Source organism: Vulpes lagopus, chromosome 6, assembly GCF_018345385.1.
Source record: "Vulpes lagopus strain Blue_001 chromosome 6, ASM1834538v1, whole genome shotgun sequence".
Lineage (NCBI taxonomy): Eukaryota > Metazoa > Chordata > Mammalia > Carnivora > Canidae > Vulpes > Vulpes lagopus.
In genome coordinates, this window is record NC_054829.1 from 21,229,062 (window position 1) to 21,251,785 (window position 22,724).

Genomic DNA, 22,724 nt, shown 5'->3' on the forward strand with positions numbered 1-22,724 from the left:
AGTAAGGCACTTTCAGTCACTTGCATTGATGAATTCCAAGTCTAAACCCCAGACCATTTTCTAGCTGGGAAAAAGAAATTAGTATGCACATTTCATAATTGAGAGATTTAGTATGTGGGATTATCAGAAAATACGATACGCAATTGTTGTATGTTTTAATGATGCCTTTGAAGAATGGATATGCAAAAGTTGTAGGAGGCAGATTAGCCCAAAACAGAAATCAACAAACGATTGGCCAAATCTGGCTAGTGCCTATTTATGTAAATAAAGTTTTACTGGTAAGCAGCTGTGCTCATTCACTTACATATTGTCTGTGGATGCTTCTGCACTATAATATATAATAGAGCTAAGTAGTTGCAATAGAGATCTTGTGGCCCATAAGCCTAAAATATTTACTCCTTGGCCCTTTACAGAAAAAGTTTGCTGACCCTTCTTATGGAAGCTTGCATAATTTAAGTTTAGCCATGATAATTGTTTAGTTGGGTTTTTTTACGTGCTTTTTTTTTTTTTTTTTCAGTTTTTAACCTATAGTTTATGTTTATCAGGTCTGAACAACTCAAATATCAGTGGAAGGGTCAGATGGGGAGCTTGTCTGTACCTGTTCATTCAATGATTACCTGGAATATAGAGAGCACATTTCTAATAAGAAGACAACATATATAAAAATTCACCCAATTTAGGTCTGAACTAATCTATCTCAGATCCATTAAGGGTGGTCTAGATACTAAAATCAATTCAACAGAGCACTGTTTGAAGGTAGGCAGCCGAGGATACAGAGAAATAAATTAGCAGCTCCTGGCAAAAGATGAGGTGGCTAGGAACAGTCTGGTAATGGAGGAGATGGAGCGAAGTTGTAAAGTTATTAAAATTATAATGATATGACATTTCTTTCTAAAAATTTATCTAGTTCTCTGGAGTGAATCATGTACATATTAAAGTCTTGGGACTCTAAAAGCCAGCACACATCACTCTGATGCCAGGACTTCAGTTTAGTACATAAGATGGAATGAGAGAGGAGAACAGCATTGCTACCCAATGAGAATCTCAGTCTCCAGGGCTCCAATGCATCTGCAAGAGACTTGAGTCCCCTGAGTGATAAATGGTGATTAACTCAACTCTCTTGGTTTACCTGCAAGGAGAATCTCCTGTGTCATCATCTTGGGATGAACACACTGAAATAGGGGCTCATTTTTCCTTTCCTAGTTATCGTAAACAAAATGGCCAGCAGACTCTCATATATCAGCAGCGCCTGTCTGCACACAGGGACGCTGGTGTGTGTGTGTCCTGGAGATAGTGTTGCAGTGAGGTATTTCATCCAGGTGATATTTTATGGTCCTCCTCTTTGTCAACTATCACCACTATAACATCCCCTCTGGGATCATATCAGCATTTCTAATTCAAAACGTTGATTCTGACCTACCCCAACCAGCTTAATGAAAGCAACAGAGGGAAGAAAAAAGTGAAGTTTAAACAGCTACAACACATCAGGAGAAAGCAGGCCTGCTGACTTCCATGCCAGTGTCAAAGCCACTGCAGGGGAAGTAATCGGGATAACAGAGCAGAAGTACAAAAAGACGACACTTTCCCTGGGCCCTGGGTGAGATTAGTAAAGGTGACCCAAACAGAAGAGTTGAAAGCATACCACAGGGTGCTGACTCATGCCTTTGGAAAAGTGTCCAACATACCAATATTGAGTTATTTCAAAGCTGCATGCTCTTTTGACAGAATAATTAGGGAACACATCTCTTTATTTTAATTTACTTGAACTTAGTATTCCTACCAAACTGTAAAGTGAGTAAGTTTTAGCTAAGTGGGGAAAATACCCCTAAGACACTCAGGACTCATCACTCCCCTATGGTATGGCAGGCACTGGGAGCCATCTGGGAGCCAGCCACGGCTTTGGATACACAAATTACCCACTGAGTTTATAATAAATCCATACACAATATGAAGAAGTGTGTATATTATGGCATTTAAAGGGCACAAACATTCTTCTCTCTCTTCTTTATGGATGCACTACAAATTTATTCATCGACATAAAGATGCTACATGGTTTCATCCAAATGGTTAAGGAACACAGTGCTAGAGAAACAGCATTGTATGTGTATTTATACCCACGTAAGTGTGTGCATGTGTTTGAATTAGACCTTAAACTTAACATATCCACAAGCTGGCTTCTCTGATGATGGCTCAGGAGAATTCAGGCCCCTCTGTGTCCATCAAAAGGCATCTGTAGTCACATTGGAATCCAGCTCTTAGATAGTCCCTGGACAATTAGTCTCTGGTATTAATTTCCATTGAAGGCCTCAGGAATGTGAATCTATCATACATTTGATGCAGAGCAAACTGGGGATTTCAGAGGAAATTAAACATGAGAAAGATTCTAGAGTCAACATGAGCTCCAGGTAATGAAACTGGTTGGTCTTTAGGGATCATTAATCCAGTAAATGACCCAAAGACAAGACAGCTCTCCCAGGCCTGGCTTAACCCAAAGCTGAATGATGTATCTTTTCCTATATAGTGAAGGGACTTCCCTTTGCCAAAGAGTCCAGCTTTCCTGACCAGGTGCGTAGATGTAGAGAGTTGAATGAAATTCTACCTGAATGCCCTCCCAGAGCCATCTTTCATTAACTAGGTCTATTTTCCAATTATCCCACAACTACTCCAGTGTCTCTTCAACATTAAGACAAATTGTTTGCACTGACATTTTTTTTTAATAGAATGAGTCCTCCCCTCAATTAGATCATAAGCATTGCCAAGGCAGAAAGTACATTTTTATTTTCTATGTTTTCCTCCATATAGCAGACTCAATAAATATTTAGCTGAGCACCTGACACAACAGAGAAAGCATCTTTGCATTTTTCAGCAAGCAACACTTTTTGGTGTGGTACACAATATCTCCATCCATGGTTTATTTACTGCTTTTAATTTTTTGCTATGATTTTTCTTTGGGAGAATACTTTTGAAAATGTGGACCATGACCATATCTCAGGAGACCATGGCCATTAATTTACTTCATGTAGACTACTGAATAGCCTTTGGGATAACTGCCAACATGCCTATGTGGCCCAAGGACAATCTTCTCTGTTGACCTGGAGGTAAGAGTTTCAGTGATCCATTTCCAAGTTCTTCAATCTGCCCTGCTTCTTTATTTGGATAGATTCAAACCAAATGCCTAGAGGTGAAGACTATCATCCCATTACTAGATCTTTAATCATTTGCCTCCTATTAAACATCATTTTAACTCTTTACATATTTAAGATGCTAGACTTCCAGAGAAATTTATTTTCATTTTCTTGCCTCCTCCTATATTCCTAAGTGCACTGATTGCTGGTCAGTGTAACATTCAAGCGCTGCTCTTTTTAGGATCCTCTCCCCTCATCATAGCCCTTTGGGGCCACCTCCGAGGGGCTCCATGACAACCACCATCTGTTTTCAGTTTGCATTAGACTTGTTAAATTGAGGATCTTTACACAGATATACTTTTCAAACAATACATTCATTTCTCCAAATCGACGTTACAGAACTCAAAGTCAAGTCATAGAAGTTTTGCAGTCAAATATCTACCAATCATACACTGCATAAGGTACTTTGTTTGGTAGACCTATCAGAAGCCACAAAAAATATATTTGGAACTATTCAGCCCTCAAGAGTGTAAACTTCACTTCAGGGTTGTGTAGGGGGCAACAGTTTTGGAATTAGAAGACACGGATCTGATTATTCAGTTAATGCAGGTCCTAGAACAATTCATCCTGGGTTTCCTCATGTGAAAGAAAGCGGTGGCATCCCTGAGCTTCTCAGGTGATGATGAAGGTGAAAAAGAGATGTTTGTGACAGTGGTGGGAAAAATGGGGTCACTGCAAAAAAGTACATCATTACAAAATTGATGAGGACAAAAGACAAACAGAAGCACACAGTTCCCTAAATTAAGACAAGAAACAAAGGACATTCCCATATAATATTTCTAAATAAACATCCACAGTCTGTCCTTGACAAATTTCCCAAGAGACCAGAGGCGTAGGATTCATGATGTGCCCTTCAAGACAGAAAATGCTGCCTTTTTTGGAAGGGGTCAAGCCAAGGGTGGGAAAGAAGTGTAGTTAGAGAAGACATATTTAGGTAGCTGCTGATGAGGAGGTAAGGAGGAACGGGGGAAGTTTAGAAGGTTGAAGCTGTTGGAATGGAAATGAGTTTCAGTCTGTGAAAGGGAAAAATAGAAAATACTTGGCATATAAACATTTTAGAATATCAACCAGCTGGTCTGCTTTCTAAAACTTCAGTAATGTTGCCGAGACAGAAACCTTTGAATGTTAAGGTAGAGTCTCATTATATGAACAGAGAGAAAGCATTTTTAAGGTTCATTAACACACTACATCTTAGAGAATATTTTCTCTTTTGCCCAAAGGGCCCTCCCCACCAACCCTGGCAAATGTTGCTCTGATGATGGTACAATTATAGTTATGGGGATTAAAAACAATAAACTCAAAATAAATATAAATAAAATCTTTTTTCCCCCAAGTATTCCCTGCTCTTCACTTCCCCGCTTTCTGCTATAGGCGCCTCTCTTCCAGCAAAAGAGCTTTAGGGGCTTGGAAGGCCAATGGTTTGTGCTGTGCTTACACCTGACATTGGCCCAGAGGCTCAAGGCCATCAGGGAAGACATGACCCACGTGATGCTAGAGCCACCATGTTTCAGCAGTTAGCAGTGATCTTAGTGCTGCTAACTAGTCACATCCATGCTCAGTGATAACTTTGAATCATTTAAGGCAGTGATTAAGGTCAGAGGAAGCTAAAAATTTAAAGAAGAGGGAAGGAGCTCCTGGGTGGTTCAGTTGGTTAAGCATCCAACTCCTGGTTTCAGTTCAGGTCTTGATCTGAGTGAGTTCAGGCCCTCTGTTGGACTCCACAATTGGCATGGAGCCTACTTAAAAAAATAAATAAATTCAAATTCAAATAAAAAGAGGGATGGAAGTAATGGAGAAACAGACAAGGAATGAGATGAGTAAAGGAATGCTATCCACCAAGCCTCATCTGAAAGAATACAGAAAAATAACTTCCCAGACCCTCAAATACAGATGTATTTCTGACCACTCCATTTCATACTGACTTCAACAAAGTTTATGCAGGCAAATATTCAGACAAACACCTTAGAAAGCCAGCAATAAGCAGAGACACCTTCTTTAAAGGAGCAGGATGCACTTGTGATTCAATTGCCAAAGGATGCCTGCTGATGAGCCACACCAGACAACAAAATCACCACACCAAAAACAAAACAGAGAATGCACAGGAAGAAGTGCTCAGGGCACTGAAACCCAAGTATCCATGACATACAGATCTCCACTCTGGTGAAGCACAGAAAGAGGACCAGGAATCATGAATCTACCCCAGAGCAGCACAGTACACAAACTGTACTCAATCAAGGAGCATACTTTTTGAAAGGGTACTAAAAACTCTTTTTTGGTTTTGTCTATTGATTATTTTTCCTCAGTAGGTGCTTATTAACTTAATTATATGATAAAGAAGTTGTAAAAAAAAAAAAAAAAAAGAAGTTGTAAATTTAGAACCTATAGGTGGGATCAGACCCTCAGATATGTATTATTTTATTTTTTAAAAGGAGGAGTTTCTTATACGATCTTTTTAAATGTGACTTAGTTTTCAACCTTAAAAATCAGTCTCTCGTGAATACTTAGATTTCTAAACTTTTCTTGAAACTAGTAAGATTTAGCAACACTGAGATAACATTTCTAAGATACAATTAAAGGCCAGAGTTCACAGGGGCGGGGGGGGGGGTGTGAGGATTGTCTTTCAAGCTCTTTAATTCACCACAGCCCCCACCATTCCCTATTGCCTATCAGATGCAAAGTGCTGAGTGTTGGTGGCCATTTAGTATCAAGTTTTCCCTGCTTTTTTTTTTTTTTTTTTTGTATAGTAGGGTAAAGAAGAAAGGGAAATATTTTTGTCACCATACGACTAGCAACTTCTCTGAACCTCAACAAATGATAGAGTGAGGGCCATAAGAGTCAAGAAAAATAAAACACTTTTGGAAATATCCCATTCTATTTCAATCACTTATATTATTAGTCTGCCCTTTCCCTACTTTTTTGTTTTTTAACCCCTAATGTTCTATAGCAATCATAGGCTTTTAAATCAGACAAGTCTGACTTTTAATTTTAATTACACCACTTACTGTATTTTCTTGACCAAGTTGTATAGACTCCTTAAGCCTCAATTTTCTTTAATGTTGGGAAAATATTACCTATCACAGAAGCTTATTATAAGGATAAAACAATATATGCAGGCACATAGCACATAATAGAATATGCTCAAGGAATTGTACTTTGCTGCCCCTTTGAAGGGTCAGGATGAATTAAGCAGACATGATCATAAAATCACACACATACACACACATCTAAAGTGCCTGCCAAATTGTAATGATCCAACTGCTGCTTCAGAGAGATGGCTCAGCTCGATGTTTTAATGTACTTTTCATGGACTGAAGCTCAACAACAAAATCTATCACTGTTAGGCATTGTCATAGGAAGGTCTGATTTAAACAAAATAGACTTCCTTCTGAACTCTGAAGTGTGGTAGCTACCCTCACCTTGACTCAGAAACATACCAATAGGAAAAGTACATACACTTAGCCAATAAACAATAGGATTAATAAATGACAACAAAGATAATGATAATAGAATGCATTATCGAAAGTTATAAGAGGAGACCATTCAGTACAGAAATGTACATATAAATTTTATGCAAACACACTTTTGGTTCTGTGAGTTCATATATCTGCATGGCTATAACCATCAAGAAAAATTTAATGGAGGCCACTGCTCTAGAACTACCACTTAATTTTGAGCAGACCATGATATTGAAAAAAATTATTTTAGTTATATAACACACTTGCCAAATAAATCAAAAATATTCATTGCAATATAACAGCTAAAAAAAACAGAATCGCTACTCTACCATGTTGAGGTTTAAGTGGGCAATAAATCACAGCCCTCTCCATTCTGAATTCCAAAACCAATTGAAAAATAGACACAAGCTAAAGGATCAGCAAACTTCATTGCTTGTGGAGCTGAATGGGGGACTGGGTCTGGGATAACATTCAGACTTTGCCACACATTAGGTTTCTTGATTGTCTTTCAAGTACTGTTCCCTTCTGCATTGCCCCCTACAATGAGGAAACTGGCCTGGGCCTGGGTATTCCCAGCACAGGGAGAAGAGCCTGCAAAACAGGAAGGGAAAGAAGGAGACTCACCAGACGTGTGCAGACCCTTTTCCAATCCCACCAACAAAATAAGGGATTGGAGAGAAGGTGTAAAAAGTGTTACCCCAGGGGCGCCTGGGTGGCTCAGTCAGTTAAGCATTTGACTCTTGATTTCAGCTCAGGTAGTGATCTCAGAGTCCTGAGATCAAGACCCTTGGGGCTCTGCACTCACTGCAAAGTCCGCTTAAGATTCTCTCTCCCTTGCCTTCTGCCCCTCCCTCACTAAAATAAACAAATCTACAAAAAATGAAGTGTTACCCCAACACTTATTTCCAGCAAACAGCAGTTGCTTAATAATTTAGTATAGATTGGGGAAACCACCCCTTTTCTAACACACTAGAAGCCCAAAAGAAGTCTTTCCAGGCAACCTGACTGATACAGATTGATTTTTAAGAGGAGCTAAAGAGCCATTCCTCAGGGATCTAAAGAGGACTTGTTAATATGAGGTTGATATACGTTCAAAAATCTTGATATGTTACGTCACGGTTGTAGTGAAGCTTCCTCTGACTAACCAGTTAATAATGACCAATATTTCTGCTGATCATTGAAAATCTTAGCAACATACAGCCAATCTCTTAGATTTTATGGAAATTGGAGGATCAGTAAAAAAAAAAAAATAGAGGAATGTTATATATGACTTTTAAGCAAAGAAATTACAATTCTAATTGATAAAATTTCAGCAGGCCCATGGAACTTTCTTTATATCATGAACTTCTGTGTCCTTCCTACAGGGCCTAGCAATCTGCTTTGCTGTCATTTATGTCAATGCATCAGCCAAGACTCTTTAGCACAGCCCAACTATGCTGTCAACCCCAAATCCCAAGGGATGCATATAATCACCATATTTACTGTGATGGCCTAGGCAATAATGATACCCCCCAACTCTAACGAAACTAAAGTGCACGTGTCATTTTGAAGATGCTATTTGTTCAGGCAGAGTTGCCTGTCAGCTGTCTCTAGCCAAGCGATACAACCTGCAATTTAGTTAACAAACTGAGACATCATAGAAATCAGTTCTTGTAACAGACTTCCTTGATTCACTTGGGTTTTTCCACCTGTCTTACATATTGCAAGTCTCTAGCAAAGTGGCACTGGTGGGAGGAGGTCCCAGTGGATTTGGAAAACGAGGAAAAGAAAGGAACAACGATAAGAAAAAAAAAAAAAAAGCAAGGAGTTTGCTAAATTCTAAAATGGAATCTGCCCTAGAAGAAAAAAATCCAGAGAAAATATTTCTTGGCTCCAGTAACTCTACTGTTGCCAGGTGGGCAAATTCCAAACTTGTTCAGCCTGGTATTTCAGATCATCCATTATCAGGTTGCAATCTTTATTTCCAGTATTCTTACCAAACTTTCTCGACTTTCTGCCCCACCTATAATCATTGATTAATCTAACCATTCATTCAGCAAGTACGTATTAAGTACTTACTCTGTACAAGGTACTATGCAAGGCATTCGTTCCAAAATGAACAGAACTATTTTTCCTTTTCAAACACTCCTTGTGCTGATGCTCAGTCTCAAAGATGGAATGGATGGGGGTAACCATCAAGAATAATGGAAATTGGGCAGCCCGGGTGGCTCAGTGGTTTAGCGGCGCCTTCAGGCCAGGGCATTATCCTGGAGCTGGAGTCCCAGGATCGAGTCCCACATTGGGCTCCCTGCATGGAGCCTGCTTCTCCCTCTGCCTGTGTCTCTGCCTCTCTCTCTCTCTCTGTGTGTGTGTGTGTGTGTGTGTGTGTGTGTCTCTCTCATGAATAAATAAATAAAATCTTTTAAAAAGAAAAAAAAAAGAAGAATGGAAATTCTAAAGGCCTACTTTAAGGAAGAAGAGAATACAGGGAACCTACCTCCATATAAAGGTGTCCAGGGAACCACCTGATTGGATGATTTGTGCATTTTCACAAGAACTTTAGCAGATATTTTATAATCTATTTAAGGGCAACAACAACAAAAATATGGAAGAACTGGCTTAGAGGTTAGAGTGATGTGAGAAAGCTTTATAATGGAAGTAGAATTTACATTCAATTCTGAATGTGGACAGAGTGTAGATGGCCCAGTTTGGATGTTGCTGTGTCAACAGAACCACAAGTATGCAAAATTCCTGGATGTTGGTTTGGAATCCAGAAAACCTGGGGTTAACCCTGGACTGCTTTGTATGAGTCACATTACACTAAACAAGTCTATTGGCCCCTCTGAGTATTAGCATTCTAATCTTAAAAATAATAAAAATGCTTATACATTTTATAGGATAGTTCTGAGAATCAACGGAGATCATAAATGTAAAAATGTCTGGTAAATTGTAATATATAATACACATATCAGAATATAATTAGAGGGGTGGATGGCTCAGTTGATTAAATGTCTGACTTTTGGTTTTTGCTCAGGTCACGATCTGAGGGTCCGGGAATGAAGCCCTGTGCTGGGCTCTGAGCTCAGTACAGTCTGCTTGTCCCTCTCCCTCTGTTCCTCCTCAGACCTTCCCTCACTCTCTCTCTTTATCTCTAAAATAAATAAATAAATAAAATCTTTTTTAAAAAAGGTCGTTGGGTGCTCTACATTAATTGTTGATTTGATTTTAAACACACATGGCTGTTTCTTCTAGTTTTTACTTTGATGATTTTTAAAACACTGTTTTCACCCTCTTTAAGACCTTCTGCAGAAGCAGGAAATGCTTTGCTTCATACTAACTTATTTCTTTTATCATAGAAAATCAAAGTGCTCCTTGGAAATCATCTCATTAATCTCTTGGAGGGAAGTAAGTAAGCAGATACATATTTTGCACAGCTGTATATGAATATCAATTTTACAAATAGAAAATCCTAACATAAACTTTCCTAAGTTACACAGTGAGTAAAAGTAGCACCAAAAATGACCCAGGCATCTCTTATCGAGTTGTCTGCTCTCCTCATTACATGCATCCAAAAACCTTATTCTCCCAGTAGACTTCCAAGTACAGATCTGGCTTTCTAGCTCCAAAACAAGTAATGCTTTATTTAACTTTTAAGGCCGCTTTCTTCATCTAAACAACAACAACAACAACAAGCTGCCAAACAGGAGTTTTGAGGAGATAAAAAATGAATAATGCATTTGTAATATTTATGAAAGAAACCTAGTCTAGTATCTATAATCCACCAAATGAAAAGTAAAGGCTATTTTCTTTGTTTTACAGGGGAAGGATTTGATTTTTATAAATCTCAAGGATAGTTACCCCAACATATAGCAAATGGAGTGTGATTTTGAAAAACACTTCAATTAATCGTTATTAACAAATCTCAGAATTATACCATCAATCAACAAACATGTGTTGAGACCATATTATATTCAAAGAATTGTTCTAGATCCTAAAGATATAAAGATGGATTGAGCACAGTGTAGGTTTTCGACAAGTTTATAATTCAGTAGATGAGATAAGACATGGATAAAAAAGCAGTTAAAGAATAGAAAGTGGTAGAGGCAGTAATATACACAAACAAAATTCAACAGTATTTTAGTGGAAATGGTTATTTTGCAAGGGAGAACAGGGAAAACTTCATGACAGAGGTAACTCATAGGCTAGCTCTTGAAGAACACCTAAGATTTCAACAAATGTAAGGAGTGAAAACAAGATTGATGAAGTAGCAATATATGCAATGAGACTAACACGATTAAAAGGAAAGATTAAGAGAAAGTCTGATCAGCAGATGAGTTTGGCAAGAACACAATGTACACTAGAGAGAAATGGATTTTCCTGGGATAAAAAGATAGGTTGAGGCTAAATCACGTTAGGTTTTGAGTGGTATATTAAGGAATATAGATTGTCTTCAGTCAGTATTGGGACACCAATGAGTGAAATCACACACACAGAAATATATATTAGAATATTTGAGCATGTTATGAGCAGATGGGGAAGAGGTAGAGGAGGGGAAATATAACAGATAAAATGGAGATGGGATAACAGATGGCATGAGATCCCAGAAGAGGCAAAAGGGCAGGAGGCCAAGGACACAGGTAGACTCTACTGTGGGAAAGGTGCAAGCCAATTTTTCCACTCAGACAGAAGGAAGGAGAAATAGTTGCAGCTATATTGTGGTATAGTGAGATAATCCTAATTTGATAGATGTAGAAAAAAAATCTATACAACCACTTGTTAGAGACATTGTAGAAAGGATTTTTAAATTGAGTGGGGACTAAAGCAAGACCTTTATGGTCCTTTTCAAATCTATGGCAGGAGATGTACCAATATGGTCCTCATTTTCAAAATGGAGAAAAAAGATATGAGTTCTCACAAATATGAGACAAGTACAATTATTTAGAAGAGGAAGCATAAAATCCTAGGTGAAATTAGCTAACAGAGGGATTTTGTTCAGCTAGCAAAGAGTTTTCTAGGCAAAGTACGCAAATTGTTGTTCACCACCACAACAAACTTACACCCAGCTTTTTTTTTTTTTAATTTTTATTTATTTATGATAGTCACACATTGAGAGAGAGAGAGAGAGAGAGGCAGAGACACAGGCAGAGGGAGAAGCAGGCTCCATGCACCGGAAGCCCAATGTGGGATTCGATCCCGGGTCTCCAGGATTACGGGCCAAAGGCAGGTGCTAAACTGCTGCGCCACCCAGGGATCCCCACACCCAGCTTCTGATCTAAACATTTACTACCTTCTTGACCTTTATGAGCATTTGACTTTGTGACCTCTAGACTTTAGAATTGAAGAGGAGATGAATTAATCTAGCATGGCTTCACTAAGAATAGTCACAGCGAACTGGTTTCACGTTTTTAGGAATATATTTACCAAATGGGAAGATCAGAAGAATGAGGTGAGCATAAGAATCAAAACAAAGCATCAAAAAAGGTCTTCTGTGATATCTGAGATCATGAGTAAAATGGGGCATGCTTACACATATAAGGATTCATGTGGCCCACTAAAATGATGGCAAGATCTTGTAAGGCTGGCCACAGACCTAAGTCCTTAACAACTACTTGGTCAATATTTGTATCAGGGACCTGGATGAAGAAAGGAAAGCCATGGTTACAAGTTCACACTTGTCTTAAATATGAAAAGACTGTATTGAATGTCAGAATGCAAATGCAGTAAAATGGGAAAAAATAAAATTCAATGAAAGTTAATTAAGATAAAAATAGGGAAAAAATAGGTTTATTTACATATAATAAACAATTGCATAAGCATACGATTGGGATCACACCATCAAAATGGAATTCAGAAAGAAGAGCTGGAAATATTAGATAACCAAGAGCTCAGTAAGATTTAGAAATGGGATAGAATCTTTATAAAAATTTTTATGAAGGGTCTTAATAAATAGAAGAATGTTGCTACTGGAGACAAGAATGGTCTTACTGTGCTCTGCAGGGGTTGGGCAAAGTACAGAGCTTCCTACTCTCTAATAAATATCCTGTCTTAGTAGTTATCAATAGGCTGTAATGAGAGCCCATAGTAGCATGCCAAGAATGGTGACATTTTGGGAAATACATTTGTGTCATCTGAGGAATAATTATGGAAACTAGAAAAGAGAAGACTTCATTCAAGAGGGGAATGTGTTAACAATCATCACAAAAAAAAAAAAAATGTTCCAGGAAGAAAGGAGTACATATTCACCTTTGTACCTGAGTGTAGACTTCTGAAGAGTGGGGAGAATGTATAGGGAGGTAGGTTTTGAATAAAAATAAGATTTTTTTTATTAGACTGTCCCTATAATGAAGTAGGCCACTTTGCAAAATAGTAGTAGAACTACTAGGACTCAAAGCAGCCACTGAAAATGCATCTGTCAGGACTGCTGTGGAAAGAATTCCTGAACTTGGAGGAAAGTTAAACTAGAAGACTTAGAGTACCCTAACCATCTGGAAGGGTCTAGACTTTTGTTATCAACTATAGCCAAGGAGGTAAGTAGCGTTGCTCACGTGTCCCTCCCATGTCTTCACTCCTTGGAATACTGTGTAACTTCACAGTATCTTCACACCACAGGAAAAATTACTTTCCCATCTCATGACTGTGGCTTATCAATATGCTATCTGGCCAATGAGATGAAGGTGGATTGATGCAAGCAGAGGTTGTAACCATGCTTCTGTAGTTTGAGCTTTCCTTTTGTGCTCCAGAATGTACCATGAAAAAAAATTGCCCCAGGTAGACATTGACCCTTCAGCCAGAATCCTAGAATAAATGTACAGTGGGTGGAACTGAACCTATTTCCAGTATGGAGCCAATCCTAGTTCACCTGCAGCCCAGAGCAGAGCTATCATGCTGAGCCTGGCTGAGATAAGCCAAGCTTCAGTCAACATCCTGGCCTGCAACCATGTGAATACTTAATATTGTAAACCACTAGATTTTCATGTAGTTTGTTACACAGCATTATTAAGCAATGACTGACTAATACACTGAGCTTTAGGAAATGATTCAAACACTTTTTCTGATTGGTACTAAGACTCTGAAGTTGAGACCCAAATGCAAGGAAACATCTGTACAGCTTTTTACTCCATATATATTAAAGAAGAAATGCCAAGTTATATTCCTTCTTTACTACCTAATTTAAACCCACAAAATTTTGAGGTGGCTGGGTGGCTCAGTTGGTTAGGTATTCCACTCTTGATTTTGGCTCAGGTAGTGATCTTGGGGTTGTGGGGCCAGCTCCTATCAGGCTCTCCACTCAGTAGGGAATCTGTTTGGGATCTTTATCACCCTCTCTCCACTCCCATCCCACATCTCTCTCAAATAAATAAACAAGCAAACTTGCAAAATTTTGGTATTACAATCCTTTCTAAACAACTACTGATGATATATAGACAGAAAATCAGCTTCTCTTAGTTACTAGTAAAACCACTTCTCTTATCTTAAAGCCAACATTAGTGACTTCTGGATATTGTTATTAGCTTGGAAGAGTTCTTTATATTTGAGACTATTACTCTATTTCACTGTTAGTAAATCAGTGGTCAGAATTGTTGCTGTTTTTGTCTACATTATGATAATGTAATTTGTACTTTCTCTTTAGGATGTATGGGCCATACCAAGTAGAATATAAATCACTGAGAAGCTTCCCATGTTGAAACTGAAGCCAAGCTTGAGCTTTGGTAGACTATTTTTTTCCCAAGGAAATCCAACTTTCCAGCAGAGCCCAAATTTGTCTTCTTTATAGAAGTTAAAATACAAGGAGATACTTTGGGTACTACGTTTAGGACTTTTCAAAGACCTATTAACAATCAATATAAAAAAAAGAAAGATGACATTTTTTAAACCTAAGCAAAAGGAGCAGTGGCACCAAGATGATGAGCAACATGTGGTTTGCCCATTGCAGGGATTCACTGCATATATCTTGGTAATGGTCAAGTTGGTATGGACATTAGGAATGGGAAGACTACTTATTGCTAGTTTAGGAAAAACCATTAGCTCAGATATGCATGTTCTTTGCCCTGATCCAAAAGAAAACATCAAAGTTCACTATCACAGAATTGCTGAAAACCGTAATATACAAGTATCCCCATTCACTTAAAACCACATAAAAGCAATCCTCCATAACAACTTGAAGAAATTCCTATGATATTAAGAGCAAAGAATTCCATCCCACAACTGAAAATATTTATTGGTTACTTTAAAATCTAAGAAAAAAAATCAATTCACTATTTTTTAAAATTAATTTGGACTCCCTGGCTTATGTAAATTCTCCATTTCTTCTTGTTCCATCTATTGAACAAATTATTGTTCTTTGTTTTCTACTCCAAAGAATTGCTCCTAAATAGGGAAAACAAAATGAATAACCTCAACAGTGTCCCTATACAGATAACTGTGGCACTCTAAATGTCCAACTGCTTTATACCCTGAAACCATTCCTTCGGAAGTCTCTGGAGCACATGATTCATTCATCTTTCCCTGAGAGGAAGTGGGAGGGAAAAGGATTTATTATCTGAAATAGAAGCCAAAAGGTAGCAGCCTCTATTCAAGGTCATACCCAAAAGCACAACACCTGATTCTCTGCTACAACTGCTTTTTCCGAGCTACCTGTAAAAAAAAAAAATTTCATGACTTCAGCTACTTCAGGTTACCCAAACAGTTCCCAGCAGAAAGCCACTCTGCAATTTGATGCAAGAAGTTGGACCTCAATTTGTTTCTTCTCCTACAGTAGAAATAAGTTCATACCTTGGTCAAGATTGTCATTCCCATCTACGTGTCGTTTCTTTGTCTGCATTTTTCTCTTTCATCCCTGCTCTGAATTCGCCAATCATGACTAAGTCTTAATGACAGTTAAACATTTTAAACTTAGGTATATATTTAGGCCACTCCATAGAATAATCAAAGCCACATTAAAACTTAACCACAACTATACAGAAAGGTCTCACTTCCAGGAAAGTCATAATCGCTAATGAGCCCAAAGCCTCTTTGAATTTTGTGTAGATGAAATATCTGTAAGTATTGCAATGTATTTTTTTTTCTTTCTGTTATCTCTTTGGGAATGTGTACATGTATCTCAGGGTGTGGGTCAGGTGAGGTATAAAGGGAGAGTATGCAAATGAGTGAATGTGTATGTGAAGGAGGAGGTGACACAGAAGCACATTATAGAGATGAAAGGCCAGGGAAGGGTGAGTTACCACCTTGCTGGTTCATCCCCTGGCAGTTCAGTTCTGTCCAAATAACTCTCGATTAATGCACCAAGCAGAGACATTTCACATTTCCTCCTTAAGATCATTCTGACAGCTCACCAGCTGTTCCATGCTATTTTTTGCCACGATGGCATGGGTAAGCCACAGCGCCTTCTCTGTTACTCTGCCAACAGCAATGCTGCCTGCTGTTCAGTGCTCAAAGTCTGTTCCCCAAACCAAACTCTCCCCTCTTGTCCATTTCCCACTCACCTCGAACAACAGTAATTTTAAGAGTCATCAATATGGGTGAGGTCTCTGGAGAAAACCTAGGTGATGGTGGTGACTGAGGCATGAAAAATACAGGTGGGATACCAATGTGTTTTTATTCCAAGATTCATTAATAAAAATAAATAAATGTCCCTATATTGCAAATATTTGTATCTTCATTTTTAAGACTTGAAAAGAGTGCCATTAAGCAGAAAGAACACAGGTATTGAATTGGATAGACCAGGATTTTGAATTACTATTCATTTTCCTAGCTAGGTATTTTTATGAGTATCACTTTCTACTTCTGTAAAGTGGGTTTTTGTTCTATCTGAAGGTATCAAAGGATGTGAATGAGACCATGAAACAACTAGGAAAAGAACTAAGACTTGAATCTGAATTTCATAAACCCTGTTCAAATTTTTCCTCTATTTAATGACTTACTGAGGTAAACAAAAAGGAGAGTAACATAGCATAGGGAATGATTTACACAAAGTCTAACAAGCATGGAAATCTGTTTTTCAGGCTTATGGCATGTGAAAAGCCACCGACTAGAAAGGAGGAGGGTGAGAGACACGTATTCAGGGGCAAATACACTGATAGAATAAGAGAAGGCACTTGACACATATATAAGAATGAAAAACACACGCAGAGTTATGGTGTGTGTATGGCCTAGAAGTAAATTTCCTGTATTCCCATTAGTCCCTCAGAACATTATCATTACGACAAAATCACCCTCATAATTTAGCTCTGAGATCAGAAAGAGCTGATAAATTAAAGTCTTATTTTTTGATCTACTTGTTTGCTGCTAACCTCAGGACTGCTCTCCTTTTCTCTGGAGTCATGGAGGACTTCCACTATGGCAAGGGTTGTCTTCAATAAGATTCTCTTTCTGCTTCACTCTTTGGTGACTGTACGCTCAACCTGTGCCCACACTCTACGCCCTAACTCTACTTATCACTCCTTTCTCCCTGAATACACAAGGCTTAGGGGACATGAATGTGTCTTCACAAAGAAGTGGGGCTCCCACCTCTGAAGGTACAATGTTCAGGATACTTTGATTATGAAGTAGAGGATAACAATAATAATAATCGCAGTATCAACCCTTCCTTAATACTTGATGTATATGAGGCATTATTCTAAGTGCTTTTTTTTTTTCTTTTTTTTTTCTTTTTTTTTTTCCTTTTTTTCTTTTTTTTTTTTTTCTAAGTGCTTTTAACATATCTAAATTTGACTCTCCCATCAACTCTATGAGGTAGATAGTACTCAAATTAGTACTGCCATTTTACACATAGAACCTGTCCCAAATCCCACAGTTTCTAAGTGAAGGAACCAAGATCAAAATCCAGGCTGTCTGGCTACAGTCTTAATGCCTATACTAACACGACTTGTACACCATCCATGGCCTGAATTAAAACAAAAAAATCATTGCTTTATCACTTAAAGGGGCATCAGCTGCCTAGATGGTCTAACTTATGCACTGTTTCCTAGTCATCCACCTGACAATAAGTAGTTTAGTCAAGTCAATGATCCTTTCAGAGCAGTGAAATTAGGAGGGCAAATCAGAGGTCCTCAAATGCCTTTGCTAAAGTTGCCATCTATGTCTCTTTGGTGGAGGATTCCAGGTCCCTGGAGTGTTGCTCTATCTGCTCCATGGACTTCTTCTATCTCCCTCTGCACTGATGGTCAAAGGACATTGTGGATGCAATGCTCCCTGGTGTTTTACACTTAGTAATATCTGAAGAGAATTAACATTTCTCTTAGGGAATATTCACTTTGATTTCTAGAGCAAGTATGATATCTACAATATGTCTGCTCTCTGGATATATAATCAAAAGATAATTTGAGAGAAGGCATTTGGGCCTCTGCCTTTCTGCCCTGGATTAGGGGCCCAAGGATTTAGGCTTCACTTCATCAGAGGCCAACACACACACTCTGCATGACACAAAAATTATTGCAACTGATGGGGAATTGACAATGACAGCAAAGTGTGATGTGACAGTAAAAGAGAATTCTAGGGCTGCCTGTCAAAGAGATTAAATCACTGGATTTCCTCCCACACCTCAGCATATTAGCAGTGATACATTTGGTGATTGTGGGCATCAGTGCACAGAAATTCTGAAGCACATTTACAACTTGGTGTTCTGAGTTGAATCGTATCCCCTCAAAAGATATGTTGAAATCTTCATCCCTAGTACCTGTGAATATGACCTTATATGCAAATAGGGTCTTTGAGATGTAATCAAATTAAGATGAGTTCATTAGGGTACACCCTGATCCAATATGACTGGTGTCCTTACAAAAAGAGGGAAATGCCATGGGGCATTTAGCATCTGTTTTAGCATCAGTCTGTTAAGCATCTGCCTCTGGCTTAGGTCATGATCTCAGGGTCCTGGGATTGAGTCCCACATCCAGATCTCTGATTAGTAGGAAACCTGTTTCTCCCTCTGCTTGTGCTCCCCCACTCTCTCACTCTCTCTGTCAAATAAATAAATAAAATCTTTGAAAAAAAAAAAAAAGAAGAGGGAAATGCCAAGTAAAGAGAGACACACACAAAGAGTGTGCCATGTGATGACATACAGAGATTGGAGTGATGTAGTCTCAAGTCAAGGAACACTAATGACTGACAACCATCACCAGAAGTCAGGAAGAGGAAAGGAAGGATTCTACTGGGAACCTTCAGAAGAAAACTGGCCCTTCCTTGATTTTGGACTTCTAACATCTAGAGCTATGAGACAATATATTTCTGTTGTTTTAAGCCATTCGGTTTGTGATTGTTTGTTATGTCATCCCAAGGAAACTGATACCGTTGGTGAATCCCATCCCACCTCTTGGTTCCTAGAAAATTACTTCGTCTGAGACAATTTGTCTTCCCTTTCATGTCTGACGATTCAGGCAAGCATTGAACTTTGATATTCCCACCATCAAAGCTGGATCAAGTTCCTCTAATTCAGCTAGTGCTTTTGCTTATTTGTTTTCTTTTTAAACATGTTTTCTTATTGTTTAACATGAGACCAGTGTTGTTGGGATTGGCTGGGTTTGACATATGTATAAATCGTAAAGAAATAGGAAAGAGCCTGGGTCTTGGGGGCAGAGACCCCTGCTCACTGGTGAAGTGGCCATGGACATTTCCCCTAAATGCTTTGAGACTCCATTCCTTTATTTGTAAAATGGGCACAATCCAATCAACTTCACAATATTTTTGTGAATTTCAAATTACTCGCTTTGCAAAAACTGGCCTATTTTTCTATCAAGCATGTTTCCCCAAATGCAACAAAATATCAAAAACCAAAAAGGTTTGGTCAAAATCAAAAGCAGTAATGAATTTTAAGCTATTGTTTTCACTTGAATCTAAGCCAACTCTAGAGGCTTTTTCAATATGTAACCTGTCAAATGCAAAACAGGAGAGGTTATGGGTATAAACTGTTCTCTCTCTAATTTATCCTAACATCTGTCTTTCCCTATTACTCAGTCATAGACAATGTGGGATAGATAAAATGATACAATATGTAATGGTGAGTTAGCCAGTAAGATCGCTATGGCTAACCACCCTGTTGTCTGTTTATTCTCTAGATTAAAGTAGAACATGTTTTACCTTGTGTCTTCCCCCAAACACAGCTGTTTCTGTAGAAAAATCATTCTTCATAAAGGGCACATGCCCCAGGGACTAGTGCTCTTGTGTCACAGCAACAAGTGGCAGGGGCAGCCTAAGGCCTTTTTTCATCTTTTATCTTTTTCTTTTCTTTATCTTTTTTTTTTTAATTTGATTTGGTTTTGTTTGTGAGGCCAAATGATACATCAGGTGACACTGGATAGAGTACAAGGTGCTGAGAGGTTCAGATGGCAGAGCTTCCTGGGGCACATCCCATCCTGGAGAGGCCCAATCTGGCCCAGGTAAATCCTAGAGCGGCATGACCAAAATTCAATTAACAGAGGTTAAAAACACAGTTAATTCACCCAAGAGTGGGAGAAAACTTTTGGTTCTATCTTTCCACAGGGATAAGAGGCACAGACATCAGCTGGCAGAAAACAGTACAGTTCTGTGGCCATCCATCTTGTACTGATGTTTTCTCCCCTCTCAGAAGACAGTCTCATTATCTGTCTCATTAAAAATATTCCTTTGTGGCTTTCCAAACAAATCTTCTCAAATGCTTGAGTCCAAGAAATAGAATAACAGGGACAGGGTGTTTCCCACCCTTCCCAAAATATCAGCTACTTGGATAAATATTTGCTGAGCACCTACTCTAGTGACACATTAGGCAGCTAGATGTTACATAGGAGGTACCGATGAGGGAGATGCAGCCCTATTTCTCAGGGAGTGAATATACATATAGGATCTAAGCTGAAAGAATTAAGCACTTACAAACATAACCAGAACCAAGGCAGAGTTACAAGTGTCATGGGGCTTACCTAGGGTGAGATTGTATTGGATTCAGACTGATTAAGAAACAGCTCATAGAAAATTCTGTAGTTGATAGGGAAAAAGAGAAATGGGTAAGACTTTGCCCATCTGGGAGCATGAAATTATACTGGTAAAACTATGCAAGTTTTAAATTCTGTCCCAATAACCCATCCTTATCAAATTAGCCCCCCTGAAACCTGGACCTGTGTTTCCAGATTGACGCACTGATGACATCAGGAGGCAGGTTGTTGTTCAAAAGAATGTTTAACAGAACAGCAATTAGACTGAGAAGGACCTCACTCTGAATCCCAACACTGCCAATTACTGATGTTTGGCCTCAAACAAACCCTTTGAATGTTCCATTTCTCACCTTTTCTACTTGCAAATAGGGATAATATCTACTCCATAGGATTAATTTCCATTTTGAGGTAATATGTATAAAACATAGTGCCTGGCACATAGTAATAATACAATGGTGGTGCTAGAAAAGTTACACAGTTTAGAAGTAAATCTCTCCCTTTGGAAACAAGCCAGTGGGGATTGATCCAGGTTTTGCAACTCACTAACTATGCTTAAATCTTGGGAAATCGGTTCATTTCTCTAAATCTTGGTTCCAACACTATTTCTTAGCACTCGTGTGAGGATTAAATGAAAGAATATATGTAAAATACTTAATGTGACTAGAATATGTGATGGACTTAATAAATTTATTTTTGTTTTATTAGTTAGTAATGGTCTTAGGCCAAAATAGGAAAAAAAAGAAAAATATAATTTTACATTTTTATTATGAAGTGGAATTTTGTAAAAAGTGGGTGAGACTATATCAATGATCATTGTCAGTGGACAAGCACATACTTCAGGAGCCAGCCTCTGCTTCACTCCTAGAGTTCCCCCTCTCACTCTCCTCCAGCCACTCTGGCATTTTGGCTTCCATCTTTGGAAACTTCTGCTCCCTCTGTATTTAATTCCCTTCTTCCAGGTCTGTTAACACTGGCTCCTTCTCATCTCTCAGATTTCAGGTAGGTTATCTCCCCGCTTGCAGGGATCTTCTCCAATCATACTATCCCCAAAGTACCTCCAGGTCTTGTTAAGTTCCTTTGTGTGCTGGCATTCATTGCTATTGGCAATTGATTTGTGATTTACTTATTTGAATGTCTCCTGCATCTTCTCATTAGCATACGATACAGGGTATAAGGGTAAACAAGGAACTTGCCTCACTTGTTCCCTTAACAGCCCTTCCTGAAACGAAGGAGGCACTCAATAAATAAATGCCTGAGTGAATGGATGACTTCAACACACTCCAGGCATCTGGTAGTTAGAACATTATACAAAAGTTCTTCTTTCCTTGGCAAAGGCCAGGGTGGTATAAAAATCCTCTCCTATCTCTGCCATCTACAGCAGGGAGACAGCTCAAGCAGAGTTATTGTGCAGGGCAGTACCAAAATTGAAGCATCTCCAGATCTAAGCACATCTATGCAAGGGTATATTAAGGATAGCAAGAGAGGTCAATATTAAGAACTTTAAACATAAAGCTTGAACACGGAGCAATAATTACAAACAGAGAGATGGAGATTCTGGCTTCAATTTATTTATGGAAGGAATATTTTCCTGCAAAATGGCCTGGGGTTTAGATGAGAATCAGAAGATGACCTATAAAATAAGGCAAGATGGGAAGAAGAGTCCCAACGTAGTAAGAGCTTTGTAAACTTACTCAGCCCAGTCTGGGCTAAGATGCTTACCAGCTCCTCAGTGAAGAGAAGTGAATCAGTATCAGCCATACACTATGTTAAGTGTAATTTGGTATGGAAATAGCCATCAAATATCAATATCATAATACCAACTAATCCAATTTTCAAATAGGAGAAACTTTTTTTTTTTTAGAGAGAGAGAGAGAGCACGTGCGAGCATGGGGGAGGGGCAGAAGGAGAAGGAGGAGAGGGAGAGAGAGAACGAAAGCAGACTCCATGCCCAGCCCAGAGCCTGACATGGGGATCCATCTCAAGACACTGAGATGGTGACCTGACCCGAAATCAAGAGTCAAATACTTACCTGACTGAGCCATCCAGGAACCCCAAAACTCTTAAATTGAACCAGGTGGATCAAAATGATAAGAACAGTCAAGATCCAAAAACCCAGTGTGGGTGAAGCCGACACACAGTCCTCCTTAGAGAAATGTTTTCTGAACTAGGCTCACTTAGCTCTGTGCAAGTCATGTGTTCCCAACCCT

At 38.7% G+C, this 22,724-nt stretch overlaps 1 protein-coding gene across 6 annotated transcripts in view; it reads right to left on the reverse strand.

Moving 5' to 3' along the window:
• Positions 1-22,724, reverse strand: part of NRXN3 (neurexin 3) — a 1,543,117-nt gene that overhangs the window by 186,474 nt on the left and 1,333,919 nt on the right. The window lies entirely within an intron of this gene.